Here is a 26207-nt window from a genome sequence, read left to right as displayed (position 1 = left end):
ATGGGCGGAAACTAATATCTGATTGGTACCGCCCTCTGTAGCTGCGGCTGCCCTGATTGGCTGAAGAGGGACCCGGAATTGGCGGAGGCGGCCGAGCCGGCACCAAGCTCCGTTCTCAGAGTGTGGTGAGAAGGGGATAGCTCGCCGGAGAGCGCCGACTCTGGGTGAGGGTGAAGCTGAGGTTGGCCATGCTAGAGGTTCCCTGTGCCTTTTATCAATGTCAGGTTATAAAAAGGTATCCGGGCGTGGTGGCACACGCCTTTAATCCCAGCACTTGCGGGGCAGAGGCAGGCAGATTTCTGAGTTCGAGGCCAGCCTGGTCTACAAAGTGAGTTCCAGGACAGCCAGGGCTACACAGAGAAACCCTGTCTCGTATATTTATCTCATTTTATCGATATGGCTGCAATTATGACTGTGCATAATGGTACATCAAGAGCAGACATGAATGAAATGGGAAATAAAAGCAGTGATGTTCGCAGCCAGCCACAGCTGTCTGTATATCTCTTCCCGACCGTCATAATCAAGAATTCATTGGAAACTGAAATAACAGTAGCAATTTCAGTAGTGAAGTTTAGCTCTGTAGATGACAAGAAAGTGAGGCTCTTATAAACAAATGAAGTTTAGCAAAGTGTACAGTTTCTAGAGAGATGGTGCTAGTAGAAATTTAAATTTGCACTGAAAATCCTTCTACAGACAAATTCCAGATAGTTCCTCCAGGAGGTTCCTCTCGACTTTTACTAATTAAATTCTACCTGTATTCTTGCTACTGTTAACTTGTACTAGTTACAGAACCTCCCCAACTCTGAAATAACAAACTCCTTGGAACTCATTGATTTATAAGAGAGAGGAAGAGGAGGGAGAGGGATAAAATGGTGTGATAATGCTTTATATGTCTCACTTAACTAAGAGGGTTTGCTGTAGAAGGATTAATGTACATGATTATGGGAGCCATCCAAGACTTTGTTGAAGGTGTTAGACATTATGCATTGTATGTTCCCCAGTGTCTTGCCAATATATTAAAAAAAAAAAAAAGTCCTATTCAAAACTCTGGTGGACCTGTATGAGAAAATATGATTTAGGGGTTGAAAATTAATTTTTAAAAATTTATTATTTTGTATGCATGGGGGTACTACATGCATGCAGCCTTGAAAAGGTTTTTTTTTAGCCCCACTCATCTACACAAACCCAAACAGCATCATGAAATGGACAGAAAAGACAAGTTGCAGTGCAGGCATTCACTATACCTACAAACCGTAAGACATAGAAACCCTTTCCTTCTCTAAAGGTGCACAAGACAGATGCAACACTGCTGAGAAAATGAGCAGTCTATGCAGATACTGAATCCTCATTGGTTACCACAGCAGTATATGCAAATACTGACGTCCTCATTGGTTAGCACAGCAATCTATGGAGATACTGACAGACATCCTCACTGGTAACCACAGCAATATATGCAGATGCTGACTTCCTCATTGGTAATCATAGCAATATATGCAGATACTGATATTCTCACTGGTAACCACAGTAATATATGCAGATATTGACAGACATCTTCACTGGTAACCACAGCAATATATGCAGATACTCACGATATTCTCACTGGTAACCACAGCAATAAATGCAGATACTCATATCCACTACAGTATTAAGGATAAATACATAAATAGTAAAACCATAAAGGGCAGCAAAGATTATCACAACTGTCTCTAGGGCTAGGAGAGATTTGATCAGGAAGGGCACACAGAGACTGAATGTGAAGCCTTTGGGTTCTGCTCCTAGACCTGGGCGTTTGCTTTCTAAGCACTTTTTTAGCCATGCACATGTTTTGTTTATGTTTTTCTGCATGAATGTGTGTGCCCAGGTTTTAATAGAATAAGTAATTGGCCCAAGAGAGTTGATCATTGTTGTAATTGATCTACAGAAAGATAATAGCAGCCATTATAGAGAGCTTGATTACTAAATTTTAATGTGTTTACCATCTTATATGTTCTTTCTGGCCAAAAGTCAGCCCAGGAGAGTCCTGGCCAAAAGTATAGGCCCAAGAAGGGTTATCATTGTTGGGGCTGATCTACAAGAAGATAATTATGACCACCATATAAAATATGATTATTGACTTTAATGTGTTTACTATATCTGTTCTTGGGCAGTGTTTAGTGCTATATACCACTCATGCAGCCACAGTTCTTCCTTGTCTGTGATGAGACTGAGGCAGAGAGGAGACATACTGCCAAAATGAGTGTACTGTAGTCGGGTTCCTGACTTATCCCCTCAGGAGATTCAACCACCAAAAAGGAATCTAGAGGTTTGAATGGACAACAGCAAAGTCCACGTGCACATTATCAAAATATTGCAGACAACAGGGCCAGTAAAAGAATGTAAGTGCCACAAGAAGGTGGCAGGTGTGCGGTCGCCCAGCCCGGGTGTAAAATGGAGAGCCAGTGAAGAGAGGTCAGGGACAAGGGTGGAAGGCAGGCGGTGCTGGCAGCTCCAGCCACAAGAAATTGTGCGAGTCACCCAGTCTGAACCGAGTGGATCCCCAAACTCCTGGTGGCAGGGCAGGACAGACTCCGTTGTAGGGTGTTGTTTTTCTGTTGCTGCCCACAGACTTTTATTTATACTCTGCTTTTCAAAGCAGTTATCAGAGACACCTACTCAGGAACACAAATGGGGCCGATTCCTTTGACTTCAGTGTTGCTACACACCCTTCTGAACACCAGGTCCATCTGTCCTGGTGTTCTCCTCCTGTTAACTAGAGATGTGCTGCAAGGTTTCGCCTCCCCTCCCCTCTCCTCCTCTATCCTCCCCTCTCCTCCCCTCCTTCTCTTTGTTTCCTCCCCCCCCCCCCCCCAGCCCTTATTTTCCTTGTCGAGTTGATCTAACCTCACAGCTTCAGTTACTATTTCTGTCAGAAAAGCAAGACCAGGTTTGGGCCTTAAAATAAATATTCCTTTTTCAGGTCCCCAGTGGACAGCTCCACTAATTTGTTTTTGAAACGTCTGCACTGGGTCTGTCTATTCATCTCCTGTCTTTCATCTATCATTTACCCCCTATTATTAAATCATCCATTGACTCTCTCTATCCCTATTATTTGTGCGTATCTAGCATCTGTTGTTGCTCTGTTTCTACTTTTGTCTCTGTGTATCTAGCCGGCTATTAATTATGCAAGCATGTACATTTTATTATGTGTATGTTTTTACCCATTCATTCATCCAGTCATATGCATAGCTTGCCTTGTGCTGTTTACTCAAATTCACAGATGTTGCCAGCCTGACATTATCTGTTGCTACTGAAAGCAGCCGATTACAGCATACCACCTGACTGTGGGCTCTACTACTACTTTTCTGATTTATTTCTAGCACTTGTTGCTATGGTTTGGATATGGTGTGAATGTGCTTAGAGGGCTTAGGTTCATGTATTGAATGATCGATCTCTTGTACAGTGGTGTTAAGAAGTGGTGTGATATTTAAGATGTGGGGCCTGGTGGAATGCTGTTGGGGGTGTGGCCAAGTCAAGGACCACAGAGCCTCCCACCCATGAAGGAATGTCAAAGTGTGTTCCCTCCTGATCTATGTGCGAGTGTGGACAGTGTGTGCAAGAAATGTCCACCATAGCTCCACACCCAGTGTTATTAGACGCGTTCTCACGACCGGCCAGGAAGAACACCACAGACCAGAATCTTCTGCGGCAAAGCTTTATTCTTACATCTTCAGGAAAAGAGAGCAAGAAGCAAGAGAGAGAGAAAACGAAAACCCCGTCCCTCTTAAGGAGCATTCTCCTTCGCCTCGGACGTGTCCCTCCTTGATTGGCTGCAGCCCATCGGCCGAGTTGACGTCACGGGGAAGGCAGAGCACAAGTAGTCATAAGATACCCTTGGCACATGCGCAGATTATTTGTTTACCACTTAGAACACAGGATGTCAGCGCCATCTTGTAACGGCGAATGTGGGGGCGGCTCCCAACATCTCCCCCTTTTTCTTTTAATAAGAGCAAATAGGCCACCCATATTAATGAGAGTGGAGATAGAGGTCAAATCCCCAGTGTGTAGGTAAAGGAGCCATGTACAGGATTAGCTCTTAGGCTTACAGGCTTTTACCCAGAGCAACCCTGACCTGCTCCCGTGTCGTTTTGCCTGGGGGAAGGGAACTAGGACACTGAACCTTCATGAAAGATGACATGTCTCCCTAGAATAGGCTCATATATGCCGCAGAGCCTTTCCATTGCAGTGCTTAGCCTTGCAACTCTCTCGGGCTGCTGAAGCACACTCACTCTACCCCGTGCAATGAGTCTAGCCTCATGGGATATAAGAGCTGAGTGGCCAGCGACCTATTGCCTAAGCATAGATAACCATATATCAGGGGGAGCTCCATGTTCTAGTCCTGCAAGCGCCTGGGCAATAACCACCTTGTCTCTCCTAGTTTAGGCCTTAAGCTTACAGACCAATCAAAGAAGCAACACTAATCCACAGCAAAGTGTATCTCCAAATAATATTAATCCCACCCATTTTTTAAAGAAAGAAAATGCTGAGGAGATCCAATTGGGTAATCTTTTGGTCAGGGACAGGTCCAAGCGCGTGGAGTTGACCTGAATGATGGCAAGCCTCGAAGGGTCTGTTCAAATTCAGCCATCCAATTCTGTAACATATACTGAAAAAGACTTTTTGACAAATTAGCTGCCCTAGTAAATTTAACATACTGAATGGAAATAACACACAATCCCGGAAACTTTTGTTCACATCCCTGCTGAGTTATTTGTCATAATACATCTAGTTGTATCTGGACAAGATCTATGAGTTGATTAACCAGCATGAGACCTCTCTGTATCTTGACATTAGCTGAGGCCTGTTCATCTATGACTGTAGTCACTGAGGCTGACAAAGTGTTAATGGTGTCAGTCATCTGGACCTGTCCAGACAGAGCCAAGGCTGTCTGAATTAAGGCCAAACCCAGTTCCTAGTTAGTGGTAAAAAAGCAGGAGAATACTTGAGCATTATACATCACCGTCATTGGGAGTGGAAATGTCGACATTATCCCCCAACGCTGCTCTCTCTTTATTATTGACGCCCTGGACATCACCAAGACGAGGGACATTAGTATTCCCTTGGTCAGTCTGGATTTTTCGGGTGAGTCTTTCTGGTACCCAAAATGGGTTGTCTTCATTCTGTGGGAAAACACAGATAGCTCCCCTGGATCTTATCAAGATAGGATCCGGGCCATACCATTTATTATCAAGGACATTTTTCCATTTAACCATCTCATTGGGCCTATCTGGCTCTGAACAATGACGTTCAGCCGCAGTATGGCCATGAGCATCAATATTTAAAAAATTGAGTGTAAAGAGTGCCAAAGACACCGACACTCTTGGTGCTCGGGGTACAGTCTCCTCAAAAGTTCCCCTCTTCTGTTTTATAAGATAGGCTTTGAGGGTGCGATGCGCACGCTCAACAATACCCTGTCCTTGAGGGTTGTATGGAAGTCCAGTCAGGTGGGTTACGTCCATCTGACGGCAGAACTGTTGGAATTTTTGAGACGTATAAGCTGGTCCATTATCAGTCTTAAGGAGTCTGGGTTTCCCCCAAGCACTCCATGCCTCAAGACAATGTTGAATCACATGTGAGGCTTTTTCTCCAGTTAACGGAGAAGCAAACATGATGCCAGAACATGTGTCAATGGACACATGGAGATATTGAAGTTTTCCAAAGGAAGAAACATGTGTAACATCCATTTGCCAGACCTGTAGAGGTCGAATACCGCGTGGGTTAATTCCCACATGAGGAACTGGCAAGAACTCACAGCAGCTTTGACATTGAGTAACAATGTCACGGGCTTCTTTTCTTGTCAAGGAGAAACGACTGCGTAATGTTTCAGCCGTCACATGAAAATTGTTATGAAAATTTCTTGCAGCCTCTACCGGGGATGATAGGGCAGCAGCCATCACTTTAGTGGCCTTATCTGCCAAATCATTTCCCAGAGCCATGGGGCCAGGTAGGCCTGAATGGGCTCTAACATGAGTAATATAAACAGGAGATCTTCTAGATAACAAAACTAATTGTATCTGCTGAAAAATATTGGCAACTCTACTGGAAGGCTTAATCACTCCAGCCACTTCTAAAAGATTTACTGCATTTACCACATAACAGGAATCTGACACAATATTAAGGGGTTCTAAAAAGGTTTTTAAAACTTCTAAGACCACTAAACATTCTACCACTTGAGGTGAATTTTCATTATATTGTTTGGATACCACTTTACCATTAGCCACATAGGCACCTATGCCAGTTTTTGATCCATCAGTATATACCACAATCCCATTTTTAAGTGGGTTTCTTACTGTTATTTGTGGAAACACAACAGATTGATTTTGGGCAAACTGTAAGATTGGATGTTTTGGATAATGGTTATCTATTTTTCCTGAAAAGGAGGTAACTAAAACTGCCCAATCATTAGATGCGGCTGCCAAGGTTTGAACCTGTGCAGCGGTATAAGGTACAATTAAAAGATATGGACTTTGCCCAAAGTGGGTGATTGCTGCTTTTAGGCCTTTAAGGGCAAGCTGTGCAATTGCATCAGGATACCAATCTATTATTTTAGCTGGGGATACGTTTGGATGGATCCACAACAATGGCCCATTTTGCCACAAAACTGCAGTTGGCAATTGTGCTGTCTTAAAGACACACAAACTGAAAGGCTGCGAATCCTCAATACGTTGTAATTGTGCATTCTGTAAGGCCTTTTCCACTTTTTGTAAGGCCTGGTTAGCAGCTAGAGTAAGAGTCCTAGGGGAGGAGATATGAGGATCTCCTTCTAAAATACTAAACAAAGGCCTTAATTCAGCAGAAGGAATCTTTAAAAAGGGTCTGAGCCAATTAATATCTCCCAACAGCTTTTGAAAATCATTTAAGGTATGGAGGTGATCTCTTCTTATCTCTACCTTTTGGGGCACAATCTTATCTGGGGACACCACAGAGCCCAAGAATTGTCCTGTATCAGAAATTTGGACCTTTTCTGTGGCTATCTGTAAACCCCACTGACTTAAAGTTTTAAGTAGAAAAGGATATGCCTTTTGTAGCATGGTAAGGTCTTTATGGCACAGGAGGATGTCATCCATGTAAAGGAGCAAAATTAAAGAGGGGAATTGTTCCCTCACTGGCAAAAGAGCTTTTTGTATATAAAGCTGGCACATTGTAGGACTATTGGACATCCCCTGTGGTAAGACCTTCCATTGATACCTCTTATCAGGTTTAGCAGAATAAGCTCTCTGACCCGTTAACAAGTCAAAAGTCCAATCTCTCTGCTCTGGAGTTAAAGCAGCAGCGTTTGCTCGGGCCTGCGCCTGTGCCGCCTCCTGCCACAGAGCTCGCCATTCCACATATTTGGCCATACTAGGGAGAGCGGCTTTTGCAATCATTTGCCAGTCGGCAGGAGTTAGTGCCATGCTGGCAAGCCTGTCTAACTGCACCAAGGTAAAATTAGCATTGATTCCATATTTAATCTGCACATATTCTACCGGAGCGTGGACACGCCCACCCTCGGCTCCTTCAAAGACTGGAAATGCCTGTTGTATTTTCCTTTGTTCCTCTCGGGGAATGAATGAGTCTGCGCACTGCCTTTCTGCGCACTGCCTCTCTGCGCATTGCTGACGCACTACGGGCTGACGCACTACGCAGGGCGGGGACTCCGCATAGGGCGGGAGTGCACCTGGTAGCCGATTGCCCTGAGGCCAATTAGCAAACTGGCCTTCGCCAGCCGCTTTTGGCTTTTTTCTTGACCGATTAGCTGGCTGGTAATGGGCTGCTTCTTCCTCCCAGTCTGTTTCCTCAGAGGAGGATTCTTCACTTGCTTCAGAGCTACTAAGAGCTGGCTTCCTGAGCTCATCTAGTGACGAGTATCTCCTAGAGACCTCCGCTAATCGATCTTTTTTCTTCTCCCTTTTTCCTCTTTTTCTTCTAATCTCTCTCCAGGTATTCCTACCTAACCTTAACTTTTCCTCGGGTTCAAGACCCTTGGAAAGGCCTGTATACTTACCGTTTCTCCTTGCTCCTACTCTCTCTCCCCGCTTTACTTCTGATAGACTGCCCTGAATTTCATCCAGAATTTTCAGCCCTGCCTTAACCACTATATAACATGTGAAAAGGAACAAAAGGGCTCCTAACACTAGAAAAAGTTCAAGGCCAAACATACCTGGTAAAGCCATTTCTCACTTCCGTTCCCCAGCTGATGAGTTCTGAATTCGGCAGTTGAATCCTTCTCAACAGTCTGCTTTACGGGAACCTTTATCACCGTCGTTCCCCAGCTGATGAGTTCTGAATTCGGCAGTTGAATCCTTCTCAACAGTCTGCTTTACGGGAACCTTTATAAACGTGATCCGCAGTTCTGGTTCCGGAATGAGGGATCCTCCTTGCGCCAGTCCCGAGTTTTTTTCTCGTCCCGGAATTCGGCACCAATTGTTATTAGACGCGTTCTCACGACCGGCCAGGAAGAACACCACAGACCAGAATCTTCTGCGGCAAAGCTTTATTCTTACATCTTCAGGAAAAGAGAGCAAGAAGCAAGAGAGAGAGAAAACGAAAACCCCGTCCCTCTTAAGGAGCATTCTCCTTCGCCTCGGACGTGTCCCTCCTTGATTGGCTGCAGCCCATCGGCCGAGTTGACGTCACGGGGAAGGCAGAGCACAAGTAGTCATAAGATACCCTTGGCACATGCGCAGATTATTTGTTTACCACTTAGAACACAGGATGTCAGCGCCATCTTGTAACGGCGAATGTGGGGGCGGCTCCCAACAACCCAGGTATTTACAGCTTGAAAGACTGCGACCCTACAGAGACTCTTCTCTCTAAACCTGTCCCTTTGATCCAGCTGTATGCTTTCCTCCCAGTTGATCTGAGCAATGACCCTGCCTGTCTGTAAGCTACAATAATAAACACACCGAGTTTTCTCCATCTGAGAACCCAGTCCAGCACCCTGTCTGTGTGTATGTGAAGCTGTCTGTCATTTCTTCATTCCCTTACTGCCCAGTCAGGTCCAACTCCCTGGATCCTTGATGGACACAGCAGAATGCCATCAGGCCACTTGATAGGTACACTGTCCTCTTGAGGGATGAAGGTAGCTCTCGTGAGTCCCTGGGCAGTTCTCACATGTGAACTATTGTAAGAGAGAGAGACAGACCCACCCCTCCCTGTCCTGGCACCATCTCTCACCTGTGATCTTTCCATTCTATCTGCCATGGTGCAGAGCACACATCTCACACACAGGACTTTCATTCTCCCATACTGTCAGCTAAATAAAAGACTTTCTTTATGAATTACATTGTATTTTGTTACAACAATGGAAAATAGACAGGTGCAGTCCTAACAGCTCACAGCTGGCTCTTTGGGCATATAAACAGTGTTGATTTTCAACGTGTAGCTTCCTTCTTCATTAGTATTCCTGGGCTTGAATTTCACTAACTTGGCAGCTCTTGGCATCCACACACCCACCTTCTGGAGTGTTTCCTTGCTGCCTTTCTCCCCAGTCCTTGATTTTCCTCATTTTGTGTCACTTGGTTTTAGTTTTAGCTCTTAAACATAGAGTTCAGTGCCTTTGAAACTCTTATGTGAGGGTCCCTGACTGTTTTTGTTTTTTCTTATTTTTTGACAGAATCTGTGTACAGCCCATACTGGCCTGTGGAGCAGGCTGGCCTTGAACTCCTGATTCTCCTGCCTCCACCTTCTAAGTGTGGGGATCACAGACGTGCCTGTGTACCACATTCAGCCTGGGTCTCTGCTCTTGGTGGTGACCGTAACCTATCTCATCTTCACTGACTCTGGAAATGTTTGGAATTATCCCAGCATTTAGCTGGGTTTTGGTAGGTTTCAGGCAGGAGTTTGAAGGGTTCATGTTGCTTACAGCCTGTATGTAGAAGTTGGGAGTCCTCCTTAGAATGGGGAACAAAATACCCACGAAAGGAGTTACAGAGACAAAGTTTGGAGCTAAGACGTAAGGATGGACTATCCAGAGACTACCCCACCCGGGGATCCATCCCATAATCAGCCACCAAACCCAGACACTATTGCATATGCAAGCAAGATTTTGCTGAAGGGACCCTGTTATAGCTGTCTCATATAAGGCTATGCCAGTGCCTGACAAGTACAGAAGCAGATGCTCACAGTCATCTATAAGATGGAACACAGAGCCCCCAATGGAGAAGCTAGCGAAAGCACCCAAGGAGCTGAAGGGCTCTGCAACCCTATAGGTAGAACAACAATATGAACTGACCAGTACCCCCAGAGCTTGTATCTCTAGCTGCATATGTAGCAGAAGATGGCCTAGTTGGACATCACTGGGAAGAGAGGCCCCTTGGTCGTGCAAACTTTATATGCCCCAATACAGGGGAATGCCAGGGCCAAGAAGCGAGAGTGGGTGGGTAGGGGAGCAGGGTGGAGGGAGGGTATAGGGAACTTTCAGGATAGCATTTGAAATGTATATAAAGAAAATATCTAATTAAAAATAAATAAATGAAAAAAAGGAAGTTGGGAGTCATGCTGAGACAGTGTGTTCTGTCTTCTGTTTTGACAAATGGATGTTCACAGGGCAACATTAAAAACGTGTAAAAGCATTAGTGTTTAATAACTAAAAATTGCCAAATATCAAAATTGTTTATCTGAGTTAAATTAATATTGCCATATCTAAGAGTCTTGTCATTGGGTCACCAATATTTAATAATGTGATAATTTATCTAGAGAGACATGTTTATTCTTCAAAATATGTTTTCCTTCATTTTAGAAAAAAATTCATATCGCTAAAAGAAAGTTTCACACAAATCTAAAATAATAATATATCCAATAATAAAATAATGTGTTCAAAGTATTTAAAACTCATACATTCAGAGAAATATAAATTGAAGTATATGTAAACTGAAAAAGCTAAAGTTTGATACATGTTTTTACACTATAGTGATAAAATATTCAAACAAATCATCAAAACATAAAAGGCAAAGTGGACAATAAAATCAGTTTATGAAATGGGAGAGAATAATAGAGTTTTATGTAGAATTTTATGAAATTTAGTTAAATATTAGATATTTTTATAAAATGTTATGATGTGTTTGCTCTTGCAGTGCCTCCCTCCCAGGGCACCTGTTGTGGACATCACAGTACCACAGACCTGCAGATTCCTGGCTGGGAATGCTAGCTCACATCTGCCCTGTTTTGCCTTCATCTTAAACAGACATGGCTCCTCCCAGGTTAACCTGTTTGCATTGCAAACCCCCTAGGGTTTAAACCTGGGACACAGGCCCTGGCTGCTGTCCTTCCATTGCCCCAGCTCTGAGCAGAACAGCTCTGTCAGGAGGGAGTCCACAGCCTCAGCACTGTTCTGTTCTAGAGCATCAAGTTTGTCTGGAGTCACGCAGGGTATGATGCCAATCTTGCCCACACTCACTTAGTAGACACTTAACCCTGTAGTTTCTATCTCTTCCATTTCTTTTCCACCCTCTGGAACCCTTCAGCATTTCTGACCTTTGGAATTTCAGAACCTTAGGTGGGAGAGAAAATAAGTACTTAGGCTGTCATCTCCAGTTAATCTCTTTCCAAAACACCGTAGGGATGGTGACAGGAAACACAGCTGCCCAGCATTAGGGCTGAACATGGTGAACAGGTGAACCAGCCAGCGACCCTCCACAGGCTCAGGCTGCCCACTCCGCCCCTTCTCTCAGGGTCTCCCCACTGTGGCTCCATGCTTGCCACTACCTCTCTGCCTCCAGTACCCAGCATGCTATTTCTTCCAACTGTAAATAAAATGGGCCCATTCCTTTATCGTCCACCTGACTCCTTTCTAGCCACAAAACACACAGTTAATGTGAGCTTCTTCACATGTGTGGCAATTACTTGGTTCCAAAATGAGGACAGTGAATGACAATTAAAACAGTACATGTGAAGCCCCGGTCCTGTCAGCCCACATTAGAGAAACTCCCTTAGCAGTGGCCTCATGGCTAGAAGCTAGAGCACTGTCCTTTTTGGGTGGTGAAGCCCACGTCCAGTCAGCTCTAGACGCTCATTGTATTTGTGCTTATTCTATTTTTAGTCAACCACAAACCCAAGACTTGGAGTTTTCATCCCATTTCATTTTTCTCAAATTGTTTTGGACAGAGAGGATTTAAGTATTTATTTATTTGATCTATAACTGCTTCAAGAAACTGACTAATTGAAATAGCGCCTGCCTTACATTTGGAAGTTAATCAAAGTACACCTGAGATGCCAAATCTTTTAAGTTCAGACTCCATTTTAGAGAACCTGACCTAAGTTTGAACTCAGGTAAACCACAGACTGGTACCTAGCATTAGTTTCTAAGTTGCCCCCCAACAAAACCCAAACCTAGCCCTGGTCTCTAAGCTAATCCCCAACAAAACCAGTGTTTCCAGGTTACACCTTCAACAAGACCAGTGTGTCTCCAGGTTATAAGCCCACACCCTGCTTAATGACCACTAAAGCAGAGGGGAGCAGAATTGAAGTTTATGATATAATTCCCAGCACCAGCCAATTTTGTGAAAGGCCACAGTAGCTTTCCAATTAGATGCTTACACAGGTACTCCCTGCTTGCTGCTTACTATAAAGCCTTGCCCTGATAGAAATTCAGGGCTCCCCCCAACCACAACCACCAAAACTGTCCTGCATGACAGCTGTGCATTTGGGGGTGGGGGTTGCTGAGCTAGCTCGAACAGAATAAAGACCCTGCTGTGAGTTGCATCAGATCAGCTCCTGTCTGTTTTCTTGGGGATCACTAACATTTCCCTGGCACTACAGGGCCAAGGTGCCAAGATCACGAACACAGGCAACAAAGACAGTGTCTTAGTTAGGTTTTACTGCTGTGAACAAACACCATGACCAAGGCAACTCCTATAAAAACAACATTTAGTTGGGACTGGCTCACAGGTTCAAAGATTCAGTCCATTATCATCAAGGTAGAAGCAGGGCAGCATCCAGGCAGGCATGGTGCAGGAGAAGCTGAGAGTTCTACATCTTCACCTGAAGGCTGCTAGTGGAAGACTGGCTTGCAGGCAGCTATGGTGAAGGTCTTAAGCCCATGCCCACAGTGACACACCTACTCCAACAAAGCCACACCTTCTAATCCTGCCACTCCCTGGGCCAAGCATATACAAACCATCACATTTCACTCCCTGGCCCCCATAGGCTTGTTCAAACATGTGTCTGTGGGGACCATACCTAAGCATAGCAAAATGAAAAAATACATTTAGTCCCACTTCCAAAGTCCCTATAGTTTATAGCAGTCTCAACAATGTTAAAAGTCCAAAGTTCAAAGTATCTTCTGAGATTCACCAAGTCACTTACCTGTAATTCTCAAAGTAAGACAGGAAACCATGTGGGCAAACTCCAAACTCTGCATCTCCAAGGCTGATTCAAAGTGGTCTTCAGATCTCCAACTCCTTTTTCATCTTTGTTGATTGCAACAAACTTCTTTCTCCTGGGCTGGTTCTACTCCCTGTTAGCAGCTTTCCTTAGCAGATAGCCCATAGTTCTGGCATCTCGAATATCTTGGGGTCTCCAAGGCAACTTCAATGTTACAGTTTCTTGTTCCAATGTCTGGGATCCTTCAAAGGGCTGGCATCACTTCTCCAGCTCTGTCCTCTGTAGCACTCTCAGCTCAGGTTGATTCACTCCACTGCTGTTGTTCTTGGTGATCATCCCTGGCACTTGGTATATCCAATACACTGGGGTCTTCCGTTGCAACTAGGCTTCACCATTAGCCTCTCATAGGCTCTCTTGATGGTGCCAAGCCTCAACTCCTTTGCATGACCCCTTCAGTCCTGGGTCATCAACTACAACTGAGACTGCACCTTCACCAATGGCCTTCCATGGCCTCTCACAGTGCCAAGCCTCAGCTGCTCTTCGTGACTCCTTCATGCCTTCAAAACCAGTACCACCTGGGTGATTCACACATTACCAAGTACAGCTGTAGCAGGAGGTACAACCTTGGCTATCTCTGAAACACAGTTTCTCTGTGCTCTCAGAAAACACTTCCCAGGTTTCACCCCAGAGACGCTGGTCTTTTTTAATCACCACTAATTTCTTAGCTCCATCTAACTAGCATCAGCGGTCCCAGTAGTTCCTTTTATTCTGGATTCTAAAGCCAGAGCCAAATGACCAAAGCTGCTAAGTTCTACTGCTAGCAGGAGCTGGAACTTGGCTCCCTTTTTCTATTACATTATCACTAGCTTCCTGTTCCAACTCCCTCACTGCCTAAGCTTGGCTGTTCTGGAACTTGCTCTGTAGACTGACTTTGAACTTGGAGATCAGCATGTCTCGTGGGATTAAAGGTGAATACCACCATGCCTGGATCTAAATTTAGCTGGGTAGGATCTTGCCTCAAAGTCCCACTCCCTTAATCTGCTATCTCCTAGAACACAGGTTTGGGCTCCATTTTACTCCGTGGTGCCCCTTTAATACCATATATTTTATATTTTTCCCTTTTTATCTTGCTATGCTTGTTTAAAATGTTCTTCATAAGACTTAACCAGAGAACAAAGTCTATGATGGGCATTGACAATTAATCTGAGACTCTTTACCTTAGCCTCAGGCAGACTCTTCGGACAAGGACAAAAAGTAGCCACATTCTTCACCAAAATATTACAAAAACAGTCTCTAAGCCACATACTGAAATTCTCCACTGAAACCTCTTGGGCCAGGTCTGCACAATTCAAATCACTCTGAGTAAAGAAGTCTTCCATATTCCTACTAGGATAGCCCATCAAGACCCATTTAAAGCATTCAACTGCTTTCTAAGTCCAAACTCCCCAAATCTACATTCTTCCAAACAAAAACATGGTCAGGCCTATCACAGCAATACCCCAGTCCCTGGTACCAACTTCTGTCTTAGTTAGGGTTTTACTGCTGTGAACAGACACCATGACCAAAGCAAGTCTTATAAAAAATAACATTTAGTTGGGGCTGGTTTACAGGTTCAAAGATTCAGTCCATTATCATCCAGGTAGAAGCAGGGCAGCATCCAGGTACAGGAGAAGCTGAGAGTTCTACATCTTCATCTGAAGGCTGCTAGTGGAAGAGTGGCTTCCAGGCAGCTATGGTGAGGGTCTTAAGCCCATGCCCACAGTGACACACCCACTCTAACAAGGCCACACCTTCTAATCCTGCCACTCCCTGGGCCAAGCATATGCAAACCATCACAGACAGTTCAGCCAGATAGACTTGAGAGATCGGTAACTATTTTATGAAAAAAAAATAATAATAGCGTTTGTGTTGAGCCTTAGAAGATGAATAGAGTTTTCAGAAAAGACAAAAGACAAAGCAGTTGAGGTAAAAAGGAGATTCCCATCTCATCCTGATCAGAATAGCAATAATCAGAAAAATAACGTGCTGGTGAGGATGCAGACTGGAGGGAGCTTTTGCAGACACAACGGAAACCAGTATGGCAGGACTTAAAGAAGCTAAAAATGGAGCTTTCGGATGACCAAATCTACCCAGTATTCACCCCAAGACTCTCAAGTCAACATACCATAGAGATCTTGCACATCCGTGTTCACTGAACACTATTTACACTACTCACAAGAGCCAAGTATGGGCCAACCCATGTATCCAACCACCCAGGAATGGATAAGGACAGTGTGTGCACACGACAGAATCACTTTTATCCACGGAGAAGGAGGTTACACGGTTTGTAGGTGAATGGATGAAACTGGAGACAGTCCTACTAAGTGAATCGCATCAGTCTCAGGAAGGTCCATTCTTCACATGCCCTCATTTGTGCTCTAGACTTGACAGAGACATAAAATCATATGTACTGATGGATAGCATGCAAGTAGATGTGAAATCAGGGGGCAAAGGGGCTGAGGGGAGGCAGGGTGGAGATAGGCTCAAAGATACTTTGCACTTGCACAAAAGTGCCTTAACTAACTGTTCTTGTCAGCTTTCTGCTGCTGTGGTAAACACCATCCATTGTTGAGGGAAGTTCAGGAGGGAGCTCAAGGGGGCGGGGGCAGGGACGGGGGGGGGGGTGGGGGTGGGGACTGAAGCAGATACCACAGAGGGAAGCCGGGGAGGGCTGGTTGTCTCTGGTTTGCTCAGCTACATTTCTTAGTATCTCCAGTCCACCTAGCTAGAGGACACTGCCCACAGTGACCTGAGCCCTCCTATGTCAACTAGCAATCAAATTGCCCACAGATGTGACGATCTGAGCAGCTCTTCAGTGCAGTTACCTTTTCTAGGCATATGCCAAGTTGTCTAATGAAGCTGTAACAGTAATGCTTTATAATACCTTTTTTTTTTTTTAAATCAATGCAACAGTGGCATTTAGTCTTCTTGGACTGCAATAATAAAACTACCATAAATGACAGCTTATAAATATAATTTATTTCACAGTTCTCAAAGCTCAAATGTTAGAACTCAGATGAGTGACTGCTTAGGCCATGCCCTCCGAAGCTGTATTTCTCCCCCCACACATTACTGAATCTGCACCCAGGCTCCAAGGGTGCCAGAGAGGTTGGAATGTTACAAATCCAGAGCCTAACCAAAATTCATCTAGGGCTATCTTTAGACTCCTTGATAGCTACTTACTGCCCACCTCTGTGTCTGACCTAACATTCTTATGAATGTTCTGTAAGTCCTTTGGAAAGTACAGACAGATCCCCAGATTCCAGCAACCAGAAAGACCGTCATCAGGTAGAATCTGAGGCAAATAGCTGCAGTTTCCCTGATGCAAGTGACCTACTTGATGGTCCCACCAGTGGCTTTGAAAAGTGTCTTGATTTATGGCTTTCTTTATTCTGTTATGATCAAAACTTCATGAAAATATTAATACACTGGAACATGGAATTTAGGATAAATTGAATCCCTGTTCCTGGGCCATGGTCACTCATAATTGGCTCCAGAATAAAGTATCTCTTATCTCCTTTGAGGCAAGAGCTCCCTTGCTCTCTCTCTCTCTCTCTTTTTCTTTTTGCATTGACATGGATAAATGTAACCCTTTTAGTGGCACTGCTGTTGCTATAAGACCTGGAAAATTTACAAGATCAGAGATGTGTTTGCTTTAATTTATTGGAGTAAAAATAAAAAGTTTCTAATGTGGCATAGGGAAATAATGAAACCGTTTCAATGTGTCTAAGAAGTATGAATTTTTTTGTCTAAGCAGACCTGAGTGTTCTGGAAATTTTAAAATAATCATCTAAGCGTGCCAGCATGGGCCCTTAGTCGCCTAGGCAATAGAACAGGTTTCCATGGAAACACATGAGTTTGTATCAAAGAAATACCTTGATTTTTAATGGTAGGAATGAGCTTCATCTAAGAATTACCTAAACTCACTGCGGGCTGCTTAGTCTCCCCTGGTCATCAAGCTCATAGCTGTGAATGAAAGATGCATATTTCCTAGTTAACTTTTACTGTGCAGCAACCAAAGGGCAGCTAGTTTTTAAGGGGGTCCCACATGTTAGTGTACATCTTCTTCCAAGGCCCAAGATTCTCTGCATCATCATCTTCCACTATCTTGCCTGAGACACAGAAGCAGGGAGGGGATATGTGACTGATGCTAGCTTCATAGACCCAGAGCTGAAGAATGGGATGGGGGAAAGCAGGAAGCAGACAGGCAGATGTTCATGGAACCCCACTTGGTACCATCCAGTCTTTGACTAAGGCAACAAGTCAATATCCTAGGTCCAGCTCCTTCAAGTGAATTCACACTTTAACTCATTTCAAACCCATGGACAATGGCCTGCCCAGTGCTGTCCAAGGTGCTGAACCTTAGATTCTTTTGTGGGAAGCATCTCTCTCTCTCTCTCTCTCTCTCTCTCTCTCTCTCTCTCCCTCTCTCTCTCACACACACACACACACACACACACACACACACACACACACACACACACACACACACACACTGCATCCTAACTAATGAAGTTCACATAATTTAAACCGCATGGTACTAATTAAAGAATTACGTAGGATGGGTTTGTGGAGAGTGATAGAGAATGCCATTTTGTAGATGGGAGAAATCTTTGTGATGAATCTCAGAGGAGCTAAAAGAACAGGTATCAGGGACAGTGTCTTCTGTTTAGAGGGACAGCACAGCCTGCAGTGGTGGAATCTGAATGAGGATAGAACAGTATGTGCTGGGAAGGGTGTGGGACTCAGCATCACCTGGTGGATGGAATTCCACCATCTTCCCCGACCGTATCTCCAGCCCAAAGCTTCATCTATGGTCCTACATAACTCATTTGACACTCATAAGTGATCAATAACCTTTGAAGTGATCAGTGTCAGCTCAGGACACCCAAAGCCAAGTTCTCAGCACAAAGGAAATTGATTGATTTGCCCCAGAGGGACAAAGGACAGAGAATAAAAGACAAAGACAGAAGATAGAAGATGAGAGAAAAGGAGCATTTGTCTTGGACGGGGAAAGGGACATTTGTCCTGTAGAGGGTAGGACACAAAGGACTGCCTTTGGAAAGAGAGGAGACAGACTTGACCCACTGACAAATGGCAGTTTATAAAGGTAAAGGGGAAACCCTGTGTTAGGATGAGGTGTTTAATTGTAATTGGGCATGTTAATTATGTGATCCAAAGGGGGCTTTTGATTGCTGGACTTCAATACTTTGATAGCAAGATTTTGGCAGTCAGCCTCCAGATGAGGAGGTGGCCAAATAGGGAATACCTATTGGTAACTAGCTTTAGGAATATAATCTAATAGTTTTTAGCAAGGCAGAGGGAATAAGGGAGAATGGCAAAGCCGACCAGAGCCATGCTTGCCACATTCAGGCTGCCCAGAGTCCCTTCATCTGGTATGGGAGCGATTGGGTTAAAGGAGAGAGCTAATTCAAAGGAAAGGGGTCTGAGAAGCTTTTCATGCTGACTCACAACAACAACAACAACAACAACAACAACAACAATGACAAAGTGGAAGGGCTGGAGGGTTGGCTCAGCAGTTAAGAATACTTGCTGTTCTTACAGAGGACCTAAGCTCAGTTCCCAGCACTATAACTATGAACTATAGTTATAGTTCATAACTATCTCTACCTCCATGGGCACCAGGCGTGCAGGTGCTACACATATATACACACAGGCAAAACACACGCACACATATAAAATAAACAAACCTTAAAAATAAGCAAGGGAATGTAAGATCTGTGAACAGAAAGAAGAGGGGATACCGAGGACGAAAGGGTTAAGCAGGGATGGGTGCAGGGTGTGGCAAGGAAGGGATTAGTGGGTGGTTACCAAAGTGTGAAAAAGCCCATGGAAACCTAATACTTAAACTAATTTCAAAATACAAATTAAAAAAACAACCCAGAAGCTCCTTTCTCTCGGCAATCCCATCTCCTGCTGTGAAGACTCAGTGAGGCCAGTGACCTTGTGTTCCTGGGGCTTCGCAATCCCTTTGCTTCCCAGTAAACCCGCTCCCCAGAGCAGCCTTTTCTGCCGTGTTTCCAATTCATCCTCGGGCCCTGCTTCCCCTGATGGTGGGAGCTAGGATTCCCTGTTCACTGGGCACCCTCCACTCCTCTCCATTCTCAAGTTCCAGAAAGCATCCAGAGCTGCTTACCAGTAAGGACTTTCCTGATTTGCTTCAAGTGAAGAAGGATGACACTGGGCTTCCTTTAACTAAAGCGACCTGGTCAGACATCCCCATTTGTGGGGAACATGTTGAGAGCCAGTCCACCATACTTTGCCTCTTGGCTCTGTTGGGTTCCATTCTGGTGACTTTGAGTCACGGATCAATCTCTCTGGAACCTGTCTTTAAAGCCAGAATGAAGCAGCCAGAATGAAGCTAGTGTCCTGCAAGACTGTAGTATGGACTAATATGGTCAGCTGAGGGGAAATGTTCTCTGGAAACTGGAAACAAAGTATCCATAGAGTCTGAATAGACCACAAGCATCCTCCTCCTCTGCCTGGTCCCTAAGTGCTATTATTACATAGTGGCTTACTAACAGGGTATGTTGCCCAGGCATTAGACATTTTTTTGCTAATCTAGTCCTGTAGAAAAATGTTCTCATCTCTGCTCAGGCCTGAGACAAAAAGGACATGGAAGACTAGGTCATATGACCATTTCCAAAATGAAGTTGGGACATGCAGTCAGAACTCCTACTTAACGGCTATGCAGGCACTTAGGACCTGGCTTAATTGATAAAAGTTCCAGAAATACAAGCTTAATTGCCTGAGGTTTAGATGGTTTGTTAGTTTCATTCTCCCTATGAAGCATGCTTCTTGTCCTGTGTCCCCAACAGGAACCCCGTAAGGAAGGGTTCACATGGTAGTATCAGGGTCCTGAACCAGGGTTTGAGGAGACCAGTCTGGACCCAGCATTTTTCTGCCCATCCACTTCCCATCCATGCCAAAGGCTGTGGCACACTGAAGGATGCCTGTGTGTCTGTGGTTCCTTTTCCATTTCGACTTGCCTCTACCTGGTCCAAGTGCGAATTCTCTGCCGCAATCCTTCCCTCCTCCAGCCTCCTCTTCTTCATTAAGAAGTCTCCATTAAGAGGGAAGCCTGCCTGCCTCACTCAGGTTGTGCCCAGGAATGTCTGGCCATGCTCACTACCTTGATTTTCAAGAAACTAAAATTTCTGAAAATATTTTTACTACTGTTAAAGCTTTTGGGCTGGAAAGATAGATTTATGTTCTCTAAGACGTGGAAGATACAGGGATAAGAGATTTGAAGGAAATCGAGAACAACGTTGCACATATTAGTGTGATACACTTATTGGGGATGCTAGGGCATTTAATATGTGACTCGGGAATTTAGAAGAGGTAAAAGCTTAAGATGTGCCCCTGAGAATCTCCACTCCACCAAAACGGCCTTTAAAATAAAATGTGTTGGGAGCTTCATACGTGGCCCAGTTGGTAGAGTGCTTGCCTGGTGTGTATGAAGCCCTGGGTTCAATTTCCAGCATTATATAAACTAAACTAGCAAGGTTGCAGGCACCTATAATTCCAACATTCGGGAGATGGGAATGGGAGATTTAGGACTTCAGAGTTCTCCACTGCTACAAATCCTCTGAAGCCCAGGCTATTTGAGACTGTTATTTGTAAGGTGCTGCACATAGCTGTTTTCCCTAATAGCCTGGACTGTTCAAGGCAAATGACTACAAGAATAAGCCTAATTGCCTGCATCCCATCTTTCTGGAGCTGACTAGATGGCAGTTATTTAGTCTAGCTCTGGTTCAGTGCATTGATGAGTTAGACTAGCTTGATACATGGCCCTTCCCTGATACCAAATTTGAATGCCAAGAAGGGCTTTCTAGAGGTTGCCTCAAACGGATGACTCTAACAGTGTCTTAGTCAGGGTTTCTATTCCTGCACAAACATCATGACCAAGAAGCAAGTTGGGGAAGAAAGGGTTTATTCGGCTTACATTTCCATACTGCTGTTGATCACCAAAGGATGCAGGACTGGAACTCAAGCAGGTCAGGAAGCAGGAGCTGATGCAGAGGCCATGGAGGGATGTTCTTTACTGGCTTGCCTCACCTGGCTTGCTCAGCCTGCTTTCTTATAGAACCAAGACTACCAGCCCTGAGATGGTCCCACCCACAAGGGGCCTTTCCCCCTTGATCACTAATTGAGAAAATGCCTTACAATTGCATCTCATGGAGGCATTTCCTCAACTGAAGCTCCTTTCTCTGTGATAACTCCAGCTGTGTCAAGTTGACACAAAACTAGCCAGTACAATTGACCCCTTGTCAACTTGACACACAAAAACATCACTAGTAAGCCTCAACCCTTACAATCTTATTCATCCCCATTCTAAATAACTTTAAAAGTCCCACAGTCTTTACATATTCTTAAATTTTCAATCTCTTTAAAATATCCATCTCTTTTAAAATTCAAAGTCTTTTTACAATTAAAAGTCTCTTAACTGTGGGCTCCACTAAAACAGTTTCTTCCTTCAAGAGGGAAAATATCAGGGCACAGTCACAATCAAAAGCAAAAGTCAATCTCCAACTGTCCAATGTCTGGGATCCAACTCACAATCTTCTGGGCTCCTCCAAGGGCTTGGGTCACTTCTCCAGCCAGGCCCTTTGTAGCACACGCGTCATCCTCTAGGCTCCAGATGCCTGTACTCCACTGCTGCTGCTGTTCTTGGTGGTCATCTCATGGTACTGGCATCTCCAAAACACTGCATGACCCCTTCAGTCCTGGGCCATCAATTGCAAATGAGGCTGGACTTTCACCAATGGCCTTCCATGGCCTCTCACAGTGCCAAGCCTCAGCTGCTCTGCTCAACTCCTTCATGCCTTCAAAACCAGTACCACCTGGGTGACCCTTACATATTACCAAGTCCCGCTGCAGCAGGAGTGCAACCTTGGCTATCTCTGGAACACAGCCTCTTTGTGCTTTCAGAAAACACTTCCCAGAAGATGTCACCTCAATGATGCTGGTCTCTTCTTAATCACCGCTAATTTCTTAGCTCCAGCTAACCAGCATCAATAGTCCCAGTAATGCAAAGTTTTTGCTTTAGTAGTTCTGGTATCTTGTTAATCACAGCTGATTCTTCAGCCCCAGCTAACCAGAACTACAGAATCTTCACAATCAAAACAGCAATGGCCCTGAAAAGAGTCTTTAATTTTCCCTCTGAAATTTCACAAACCAGACCTCCATCTTCTACAGTGTTCTCAACATTATCTTCCAAGCTCCTGCACAACCTCCAACAGAGCTCTTAACAATGGATGGATCTTCAAGCCTAAGTTCCAAAGTCCTTCCACAGTCCTCCCCAAAACATGGTCAGGTTGTCACAGGAATACCCCACTCTGCTGGTACCAATTTGTCTTAGTCAGGGTTTCTATTCCTGCACAAACATCATGACCAAGAAGCAAGTTGGGGAAGAAAGGGTTTATTCGGCTTACATTTCCATACTGCTGTTGATCACCAAAGGATGCAGGACTGGAACTCAAGCAGGTCAGGAAGCAGGAGCTGATGCAGAGGCCATGGAGGGATGTTCTTTACTGGCTTGCCTCACCTGGCTTGCTCAGCCTGCTTTCTTATAGAACCAAGACTACCAGCCCTGAGATGGTCCCACCCACAAGGGGCCTTTCCCCCTTGATCACTAATTGAGAAAATGCCTTACAATTGCATCTCATGGAGGCATTTCCTCAACTGAAGCTCCTTTCTCTGTGATAACTCCAGCTGTGTCAAGTTGACACAAAACTAGCCAGTACAAACAGGGTTTTCCCAAAGGGGTAAGTTAGCAAGCAAAGCTTGATCCCACAGCAATGCTAGGGATTTGTTTTGGAATAGCAAATCAAAAACGAGAAAGAAATTGGGCCAGGGACATGGCTCTGTGGTACAGTGCTCATATCTGTTTGTTTGTCAATCTGTCCATTATCTCTCATCCCTCATGATCATTTATCTATTGACTGTGTCAGTTATTTAACAATCAATAATTATCTGTCCACCTATCAATCATTTATCTATGAAATTATTCTATCCTTAATCATCCTCTCTCCAAGCTCCTGCCTTGTGATTCTCTCTGAGTTGTAAGCTTAAAACAAGTCACTTTCTCCTTAAGTTGCTTTGGTCATGGTGTTTCAGCCCAGCAATAGAAACACTAAATCAATGCCAACACCCTCTTTGTTACTAACTCATTCCCCAGGCAACAGATCCCGGCCCAGGGATTATCTCTTCGCCCTAGTCTCACTCATAGCCTTTGTCTTTGTAAGGTGCTTGCCCCATGTGTGAAAGGAGGAGGAGGTTCCTGCAGAAAAGCTAGATTCTAATATTCCATTCTTACAGGTAGGTAGGGATTCCTGCAAGAACTGGAGCTCGCCAGGCAGTCTAATCAGTGAGGCCCAGCCAGCGAAAGACCCTGTTTCAAATATACAAGATCAGAATGATGGAGGACACCAAAGACCCACATGAAGCCAAAACAGAGCTGGTCTGCTGGTACTACCTCTGCTAGCCTATAGAGGGCAGGCCCTTCCCCAGTGGGGTGGCCTCTGTACCATCAGCTTCCTTAAATATTTTCCAGGTATACTATTTTTCTATTATAGTCTTTCCCCAGTATCCCCAGTGGCTAAAACCATGTGGTTATCTCCTTTCCAAAATTAAATCTCCCACCCTACCCTCACACTTCAGCTCAGGACTCCGGTATTCCAAAAAGAGCAGAGTTTTAACCTCTTCACGCCATACCTCCTGTATTTTGTAGTCGTCTTTAAAAATTCAGAACATATATCTATATAACCATCCTAATGCGTGAAGTCACGAGTGTTAAGCCTCGAAGCTGTCACCACCATCTGCCTCCAGAACCTTTTCACCTTCAAAGTGAAGCCCTGCACCATCAACCGCCAGTCCTCCCCAGTCCTTAGCAGACACTCTTCTTTCCACTTTCTGGCAGAAGACAGAGCCATGCAGACCTCTGGCCGATCTAAAGAGCAAGTTTCAGGACAGCCAAGCATATTGAAACCATCACGGGGCGGGGGGGGGGGGGGGCGGGGGGGCTACTGCTTTGTTTTTTGAGAGTGTCTCTAAGATACTCTAGCTGGCCCAGAGCTCACTACATAGAGCAGGCTGGCCTCCAATTTGCAGTGATCCTCCTGCCTCTGCCTCCTAACATTTGGGATTATAGGTGAGCCACACACCTGCTTCCGTTCTGGTTGAATCTGGCCATCCCGAGGATCTCAAAAGTAGAGTCACATGGCACCTGTCTGTTTGTGTCGGGTTTGCTTCATACCACTCAAATGCCTCCCGCTACAGAGGTATTGCAGCAGGCGTGAGCGCTTCCTTATGGAGTTCTAAGGCTGAATAGTTCTCCGCCACAGTATGAGCACACTGGATTTTGTTTATGCATACATACCTAAATCCACTCATTCAAACTTCTGCCTGTGAGCCACCCACCCGTTCCCTTCTACCCTTTGGTTATCATGAATAATGATGCTCTGAGTATAGGTGTGCAGACACCTTGTGGGGTGTTTGCTTCCAACTCTTTTTTTTTTTTTTTTTTGTAATTGAAAATTTTTTCATACAATATATTTTGGTTATGCTTTCCCCCTCCCCAACTGCTTCCAGATCCTCTCCTCACCCAACTTCATGTCCTCTGACTCTTTAAAAAAAAGCAATCAACCCCTCCACCCCCAGAAGAACACAAAATAAAACACCCCAGGAAAACACACACACACAAAATGAAGACTGATCAACTAGACAAAAAAAGGTTTCTAAACAAAAGCAAAATGAGACAAAAAGTTTACAAAATTACCACGGTCTTTGTGTTGGCCAGTTACTGGTGAGCATGGTGCCTGCCCTGAGGCTCAAGGGTATCAGATAGCATCTTAGTGGGGTTGAGAGCCTTTGTCTATGTTCCCCTCTCAACACTAGGACCCGGTCTGACTTTAACTTGGGCAGGCCTTGTACACGCTGCAGGTCTCTGGGTTCACATGTCTGTCAGTCCAGTTTCTTTGGAGACATCCATCATTCCTGGCTCTTAGAATCTTTTCGTCTCCCTTACAGATCCTTGAGTCATGAGGGGAAGGCTTTGATTTAGGACAGAGTGCTCCAGCGTCTCTCCTCTGCATCGGCCAGATGTAGGTCTATGTCAGTTCCCCTCTACTGCACAAAGAAGCTTCTCTGATGGTGGCCTGGGGTGGCCACTGGAGATCCCTGGGCTAGAAGGGAGGTCTGAGAGGGTCAGGAGGAAAGAGCTCCCAATCTTTTGTTATCTTTTTTAAAAAAATGTGTTTGTGGCTATCTTGTCTGTATGCATATATGTGTACCTCAAGTGCTTGGTAACTGTGGAAGCCAGAAAAGGGCATCAGATCCCCTGGAACTGGAGTTACAGACAGTCGTGGGCTGTCCTGTGGATGCTGGGAACCAAACTTGAGTTCTTTGAACGAACAGCCAGTGCTCTCACAGCTGAGCCACCTCTCTCTCTAGTTGTTGTTGTTTGGTTTTTGTTGTTGTTGTTGTTTTAAATCAGTGAGCTGATAGGACAAGATACATTTGCTATAGGGCAGGTATAGGGCTAACTTTATAGAGGGAAATGTTTGCCGGGCTGAGTTTTATGAAGTATTCAGTGGTGGAGGTGGCAGGACACAACCTTGCCACCTGTGTTGCCTTTTGGACTTTCTGGAACAGAGACATGGGTGATGTGACCCCATCTTTAGGAACCCTGCCTTCCAAAGCTCTGCCCAAGACACTTGGGTCTTACAGCTTGTGGCCACAGCTGCCTAGACACAGCTTCACGACCCTCCTGCCTCTTCCCCTTACTGTTACAGGGGTGTGTGTGTGTG

At 44.7% G+C, this 26207-nt stretch overlaps 1 long non-coding RNA gene across 1 annotated transcript; it reads left to right on the top strand.

Moving 5' to 3' along the window:
- The first annotated feature begins 62 nt into the window (after positions 1-62).
- Gm51604 lies at positions 63-8954 on the top strand. Its single transcript, XR_003947620.1, has 2 exons — positions 63-164; positions 8210-8954. It is a non-coding gene; the product is annotated as a predicted gene, 51604 (long non-coding RNA).
- The last annotated feature ends 17253 nt before the right edge of the window (positions 8955-26207 follow it).

This window comes from Mus musculus, chromosome 8 (genome assembly GCF_000001635.26).
Source record: "Mus musculus strain C57BL/6J chromosome 8, GRCm38.p6 C57BL/6J".
NCBI classification, from domain to species: domain Eukaryota; kingdom Metazoa; phylum Chordata; class Mammalia; order Rodentia; family Muridae; genus Mus; species Mus musculus.
Note: the sequence above shows the minus strand (reverse complement) of the source record. Positions and strands in the feature narration are given on the sequence as shown.